The following is an 8,118-nucleotide window of genomic DNA, read 5'->3' as shown; positions in this document are numbered from 1 at the left end:
TATACTCTGCCTCAGTGCTTGATCTGGAAACTGTAGCCTGTTTCTTTGCACACCAGGAAATAAGATTAGGACCAAAGAAAACAGCAAAACCACCTGTGGACCTTCTGTCATCCAAACAGCCTGCCCAGTCTGAACCAGGGAAAGCACTCACAAGAGTGGATGAAGACTTGCTGAAAGTTAGCCCAACACCCAAAGTGTTCTTCACATATCTCAATATGCGTTTTGTTGCAGTCCAATGAACAGTAGTAGGTGCATGAAGAAACTGACAAACCTTATTGACGGCAAAGGAAATGTCGGGTCTTGTGAGAGTTAAATACCGAAGTGCACCGACTAAGCTTCTGTATCTAGTACCATCCTCTTGGCTCAAAAGTTCTCCTTCAGCAAGAGAAAGTTTTTCTGAACTGGACAATGGTGTGGGTGAAGGTTTACAACCTTGCAAGCCAACTCTGCTCAAAAGATCAATTGCATATTTCTCTTGGGAAAGGTGAAGACCACCTTCTCTGTTTTTCATGACCTCAATTCCAAGGAAGAAGTGCAAGTCCCCTAGATCCTTGAGAGCAAATTATGAGTTCAAATCTGACAAGAGAGCCTTTACTGCATCATCTGAGGAGCTTGTAACAATGATATCATCAACATAGATAAGCACAAAGATCAATGTATTGTACTTCTTGTAAATGAATAATGATGTGTCAGACTTTGAAGGAACAAAACCAAGTTGCTGCAATTTTGTGCTCAAATGAGAGTACCATGCGCGAGGAGCTTGCTTCAATCCATAGAGAGATTTGTCAAGCCTGCAAACATGAAAAGGTTTGTTATTATCTTCAAACCCAGGAGGTTGCTTCATGTAAACTTCCTCTTCCAGAACACCATGAAGAAACGCATTCTGCACATCTAGCTGTCTAAGACTCCATCCTCTGGATACAGCTATGGATAGGACAAGACGAATAGTGGCAGCTTTAACAACAGGGCTAAATGTATCCTCATAATCAATGCCATACCTCTGCTTGAACCCCTTTGCAACAAGCCTAGCTTTGTAACGATAAATAGTACCATCTGACCTCCTCTTTATTCGAAACACCCATTTGCAATCAATCACATTTTTACCTGGTCGCAATGGAACCAAATGCCACGTGTTGTTTTTCTGGAGAGCGTGAAACTCATCATCCATTGCTTCCTTCCACTTTGGATCAAAAAGGGCCTCATGATGTGTGCGCAGTTCTCCTGTGGATGCAACCAAGCCAAACTTTATTTTGTAATTAGTGGGTTGAATAACACCTGTGCGAAGATGGGTGCATGGCGGAGTATGCACAGAAGATCCGGTCCCAGCTGATGCTGCTGCATGATCCTGGACAGAATCAGGGGATCCCAAGGCAGCTGCTGGATTCCCCTCGTCCGCCGGATCATTTGTGGTCGAAGAAGCAAGAGGTGAAGAAGAGGAGAGCGCAGAAGATCCGGGGGATCCAGCCACTGTGGGCTCGGATCGCGCGTGCGGCGGGCGCCTTGGTCAGGTGTGGGGTCCGCCTGGTGTAGACGCGAGTGTCAGGGGCAAACCGTGAGGGAGGCTCAGACCCAGCAGAGACCGGCCGCGTGTCGTTACTGGGGCGACTCGGACCAGAGGCTGGCACGGTACATGGGTCCGCCTGACGAGAACCTGATCCCGAGGCGGATGCTGTCGGCCCTGGCATGATCAGAGGGGCATATCCCGAGGAGGATCGCTCCTGATAGCCTGGAGCACCAACAGAACGTGTACATGCACCATTTTCCGTCAAATTTGCATCATTTGGAGTGCCGTTTCAGCACTGTTATCACCTGTAGTAGCACACTCAGATACATGGTTAGGAGGATTAGTCTCAATTGAATCAACACAATCATCATTGCCCACACAATGTACTCCGGATAAATGAGAAGGAAGGAGAAGAATTTCCTATCGAAGAAGGGCGCCGGCATTGGGATGTAGTTTTTCGAAGGGAAACTGTGTTTCATCAAAAACAACATCACGAGAAATATATACACGACCAGTTGAAACATCTAGACACTTGACACCCTTGTGTTGTGCACTATAGCCAAGGAAGACACATTGTTTTGAGCGAAACATAAGTTTGCGAGTGTTGTAGGGACGAAGGTTTGGCCAACACGCACAACTAAACACACGAAGGGTAATGTAGTCAGGTGTGACATGGAAGAGACGTTCAATGGGAGTCTCATGAGCAGTAGTGCGACTAGGCCACATGTTGATAAGATGAACAACGGTAAGAAAGGCTTCGTCCCAAAATTTCAAAGGCATGGAGGCCGCAGCTAAAAGAGCTAGACCTACCTCGACAATGTGTCTATGTTTTCGTTCGGCGGAACCATTTTGTTGGTGAGCATGGGGGCAAGACACATGATGAGAGATACCTATCTTTTGAAAAAAAGAATTCAACTTCTCATACTCCCCACCCCAGTCAGATTGCATGGCAAGAATTTTGGCGTCAAACTGGCGTTCAACAAAGGCTTGAAAAGTGTGAAAAACTTGGAACACATCCGAGAGTTTTTAAGAAGATAGATCCAAGTGTACTTTCTATAGTCATCAATAAAACTCACATAATAAGAGTGTCTACCAACAGAAGTGGTTGCGGGACCCCATACATCAGAAAAAAAAGTTGCAAAGGCTTGGTAGAAACACTAGTGGACACAGGATAAGGTAATTGATGACTTTTTGCTCTTTGACATGAATCACAAATAGTTTCTGAGTTTCGCTCACCAACAACTGGGAGTTTATTTCTACTAAGAATTTGATGAATAGTAGCAAACGACGGATGACCTAAATGACTGTGCCACCTTTCAGCTGAAATTTTGATGGCACCATAGACTTGTTTATTAAACTTGCAGTATTGAGGAAGCAACACATATAGCCCTTGAATACAGACACCCCTATGGAGAACTCTCTTCGTGGCCTGGTCCTTTATCAAAAAGAAATATGGGTGAAACTATAGAAAAAACATTATTATCAAGGGCAATATGATGAACTGAGAGAAGTGTTTTGGAAGCATTAGGAACATGCAAGATTTCTTTTAAGACAAGATCTTTATGTGGGGTTTTGATAATTGATTGACTAATACGACTAACCTCCATACCCGCACCATTTGCTGCGGTGTAGATGATCATGGCCACGATATTTGTCATGCATGGTTATCTTCTCCAGTTCTACAGTGATATGGCTGGTCGCACCCCTGTCCATGTACCAATTGGTGTCAACACCATATGACCCATCTGCTGCAGCGGCAACTTTCTTTTTTTTGGGAATTGTCATCAGCATAACGCCAATCACAATCCTTAGCGATATGATTTTTTTTCTTGCATATTTGACACTTGCCTTCATAGCCCTCATAGCCTTGGAAGGGACGCCGGTTATTGTTGGAGGGTCGCTGGTTGTTGTTGCCACCGCTGTTGTTGGGGTGATGGTAGCCGCCACCACCACCACCCTGATGGCCGCCGCCACTATAGCCTCCATTGTCTTGGTAGCCGCCAGAAGCACCACCTCCTTGGTAGCCACCATCGCCACCAGAGTAGCCGCCGCCGCTGCCACTAGAGTAGCCACCGCCACCACCAGAGTAGCCGCCGCTGCCACCAGCATGGCCGCCACCACGGGATCCACCAGCGCCCCCGTTTTTCTGGTTGCAGTAGCCACCTTTACCTCCCTGTCGTCCTCGCGAGGCCGAGTTTGCTGAAGACTTGAAGCAACCAGAACCATTGCCATGATATAACTCGACCCGCTGGTCAAAGTTGGCCACCAAGGAGAACAGAAGATCCACCATGATGGGCTCGGTGCAGACATCAAGCGCAGAGATAAGTGGTTGATAGTCCATGTCCAGACCGGCAACAATGAAAGAGATGAGTTCTGGCTCTCAAAGTGGTCTCCCTGCCGCCGCAAGCTCGTCGGAGAGGGAACACATGTAGCCAAAGTATGTTGATGCAGATTGTGTGCCCATCTGGGGGTTGGTGAGGGCGGCGCGCGGATTGTTGACTCGAGAGAGGGAGACCGCCGCAAACATGTTGGACAACACCGTCCAGATCGCATGCGACGTCTCCAGCGATGCCATAATGCCACCTAAACGAGGACCTCTTTGGAGAGGTTTCGAAGGAGGTAGGCGACGATTTACTGGTCCTGGACTAGCCAGGGGGCGTAGGCAGGGTTTGGCACCACCTGGTCCTTGCCCTCTTTATCCTTTGCGACGATGTTCTTGGGAGGCTCCTCAATGGTTTTGTCAATATAGCCATACAAGTCAGCGCCCATTATTTGGGATCGGGCTTGAGCTCGCCAAAGGACGTATTTCGTCCTGGTGAGAGGCTCGGAGATATTGTAGTTGAGGCCGGTGGTGGAAACAGCAGTGGAGGTGGACATGGTTGTGGTGGAGATGGTCGACGGAGGTTGAAGATGATGATCGCGAGGTGGAAAAGCTAGATGCGATGGGAAGGGCCTGCTCTGTATACCATGTAAGGAATAATGAAGCGTCTCAACTCCCTAGGAGGGAGCCCGCGTGAGTTATATTACGTTGTCGTATTACGGGTTCCGGCAAAACCCTTGAGGTTCGAACTCTGGGGTGCGCACGAAGATCTCTCTCCCCCTAGCTCACGTTCTCACCACGATCTCAAAGCCTAGCTCGCCGAACCCGAGGAACAAGGGACACAAGAGTTTATACTGGTTCAAGCCAGCGATGTGGTGTAATACCCTACTCCAGTGTGGTGTGGTGGATTGCCTTGTAGGCTGGGATGAACAAGTACAAGGGAAGAACTACCTCCTGAGGAGAGGTGTTCTTGAGCTCGGTGAGCTTGTATGTGTGTGGATGGAATGGATCTGATCCAAGATCAGTTGCCTTCTACGGTGGTGGCTAGTCCTATTTATAGAGGCCGGGGTCCTCTTCCCAAATATTAGGCGGGAAGGGATCCCACAACGGCCAATTTGAAGGGGGACAGCTAGTACAAGCCATCTTGACAAAAGGTGGTCTTCGCTTGCCAAAGGCTCTGGTGGTGACGCCGTCACGGGCTCCGCGATGACCTCCATCCTGCCATCCTGCTGGTCTTGGTCTCGTTGCACCGATATGGAAACCTTTGCCTGATGCCTCGGGACTCCTCGCATGTGCCTGCTCCTTTAGCACCAAAGAGGAAACCAGTACTCTGCGCCCGCTGGCGCCCGCCTGGCCTTGGTCGTCATGGCTCACATCACGGGAACCTCACGAGGTGCCCCTTGCCTTGATCTCTCCGCTCCTCGCGAGCCAACCTAGTGAGGCTGCCCCTGAGGAGGTCTTGTGTTGCCCGCCTCGCGAGGGTCTTGAGTGTTTGCTGGTGAAGATGGGCCGTACCAGGCTGCTAGTGGAGCCACGCCGTGGGCCGCAGGCAGGCAAGTCTGGGGACCCCCCGTTCCCAAAACACCGACAGTAGCCCCCGGGCCTAAGGCGCGCACGGACTTGGCTTCGGGGTGAAGCCAAGGGGCAAGTGCGGAGCGCCGCGGGCCCCAACCGCCTGCGGCCTTGATTGACGCGTGGCGACTGACGGGACGGGGGGCATCCCCGCTTCCCCACGCTACCTTGGCAACTGCCCGACTTGACGAGTCCCTGGTGCATGCAGAAAAACCATCATTACCTGTGACCGTGGAGGCCTGCGGTTGGCCTCCTCCTGCTATAAATGGGGAGGGGGCGGAGCCCCCGTCGCCCATCTCTTCCCTCGTTCCGCCTGCTTCTTCTTCCTTGCTTCACTGCTAGCAGCAACATCCATGGCGCCGATACGGAGATTCTCGGCCGCCGAGAAGGGAAAAGCCCCCCACGAAGAGCCGGGGCCACTTCCATCGAAGAAGAGGCCGGCCCGCTGCTGCGACGTCGTCGTGAGGCCAGAGGTGACGAGGCCTTGGCATGAGCGGCCTCTTCTCAGATATCCACTGCCATTGTACGCCCAGGCAGAGGACTTCAGAGGAGGAGGCGACAATCGATGCCAATCGCGTCACGGCCGTGATGGCCGTGCCGCGGTGGTGCGCGCCACCGCCCCAGGAACCCACGCCGAGGGATCCTCGCGTGAACTGGTGGTGTGGGCGGCGATGCCACCGCGCTCTTGGATTCGCTTCCCGCAGTTCTTCTCCACTGAGATGCCGCCGAGGGGTCCCCTCGAGCTGTGGCTGCAGCACACTGAGTGTGATGCCCCGGCGACGGGGGCGGAGGTTGAGGTCGTCTCCTCGGGCAAGATCTTCATGACCCGTGGATGGGGTGAGGTCGCCCGGGTTTGCCGTGCAGAGGGCACCTGAGGGACTAATGGGTCCTCGGGCGTCCGGCCTGTTGGACGTGGGCCAAACTGATGGGCTGTAAAGATACGAAGACCGAAGACTCCACCTGTGTCCGGATGGGACTCTCTTTGGCATGGAAGGCAAGCTTGACGTCCATGATGTGAAGATTCCTTTCTCTGTAACCGACCTTATGTAACCCTAGATCCCTCTGGTGTCTATATAAACCGGAGGGACAGGTCCTTAGACGGATGATCATAGTCATACAGGCTAGACTTTTAGGGTTTTAGCCATTACGATCTCGTGGTAGATCAACTCTTGTAATACTCATATTCATCAAGATCAATCAAGCAGGAAGTAGGGTATTACCTCCATAGAGAGGGCCCGAACCTGGGTAAACATTGTGTCCCCCGCCTCCTGTTACCATCGACCTTAGACGCACAGTTCGGGACCACCTACCCGAGATCCGCCGGTTTTGACACCGACATTGGTGCTTTCATTGAGAGTTCCACTGTGCCGTCCCCAAAAGGTTTTCGATGGCTCCTTCGATCATCAACAACGATGCCGTCCGAGGGGAGACCTTCCTCCCCGGACAGATCTTCATGTTCGGCGGCTTCGCATTGCGGGCCAACTCGCTTGGCCATCTGGATCAGATCGATAGCTACGCCCCTGGCCATCAGGTCAGATTCGAGAGCTTGAACTACGTCGCGGACATCCGCGGAGACTTGATCTTCGACGAATTCGAGACCACGGCAGCCGCCCCCTATCCCTACGATGAACATGATTTAAATCTGTCATCGGACCATACTCAAGAAATTGCACCTGTAACCGCTCCGGCCTTAGATCCAGAGCAGACCGCGCCATCCAAGGATGGGAGGATCAACCCCACCACAGAGGCCACAGATTCCGCGGCGTTGGAGTCGCACACAGACTTAACCTCATGTGATGTTTATGTCACCGGAACTTCGGACTCGTCTCCGGCTATAAGCTCCAAACCATGGGCGTCCGCGGACGCCGAGCTTGATCAGTTATCGATCTTCGGATTCAGCACCGCAGATATATTCCGGCACTCGCCTTTGGGCGATGTGTTAAACTCATTAAGAAACCTATCCTTAGCGGGGGACCCGCAACCAAACTATATCCGTCTTGAACCGGAGGCGGATGACGAGGAATTTCGCTTCCCACCCGCCACCCACTACAAAGCCACTGTCGATGACATGCTCGACTACGGCTCCGAAGGCATCGACGGTATGGACGACGATGCAGATGAGGAGCATGGCTAAAACCCGCCGACTACCGGATGCTGGACGGCCACTTCTTCGCACGACGTATATATATGGTGGATACACCCAAAGAGAACAACAACGAGGAGAAGGAAAAACCAGTTGAGGATGAGCCTCCTAAGACACAACCAAAGCACCAGCGTCAGGGCGCCGCTCTAAATCCCGCCGCCGCAAGGATAGCAACACCGGCATAGGAGATGATCACCTTCGGACGGTGCTGAAGAAAACGAAGACCCTGTGGGTACAACCTCCGAACATGATGAACGGGAAGACGGGCACGTCAGCCCTGATGAACAGGCCATAAACAAAGACTCGGAGGACAGTAATTACCTTCCACCCTTCGAAGACAAAGAGAGCCTCGGCAACTAGGATTTCATCGTGCCTGAGGAGCCTCTTGAGCAGGAGCGCTTTAAGCGCCGGCTAATAGCCACCGCAAGGAGCCTGAAAAAGAAGCAGCAGCAGCTTCAAGCTGACCAAGAGCTGCTCAATGATAGATGGACCGAAGTCCTAGCCGCCGAGGAATACGGCCTTAGTGGCCCAGCTAATAATTATCCGAGGCGCAAATTGCTAGCCTAGTTCGTTGATGAG

Source organism: Triticum aestivum, chromosome 7D, assembly GCF_018294505.1.
Source record: "Triticum aestivum cultivar Chinese Spring chromosome 7D, IWGSC CS RefSeq v2.1, whole genome shotgun sequence".
NCBI classification, from domain to species: Eukaryota; Viridiplantae; Streptophyta; class Magnoliopsida; order Poales; family Poaceae; genus Triticum; species Triticum aestivum.
The sequence above is the reverse complement of the archived record's forward strand: the minus strand, read 5'-3'. Positions refer to the sequence as shown.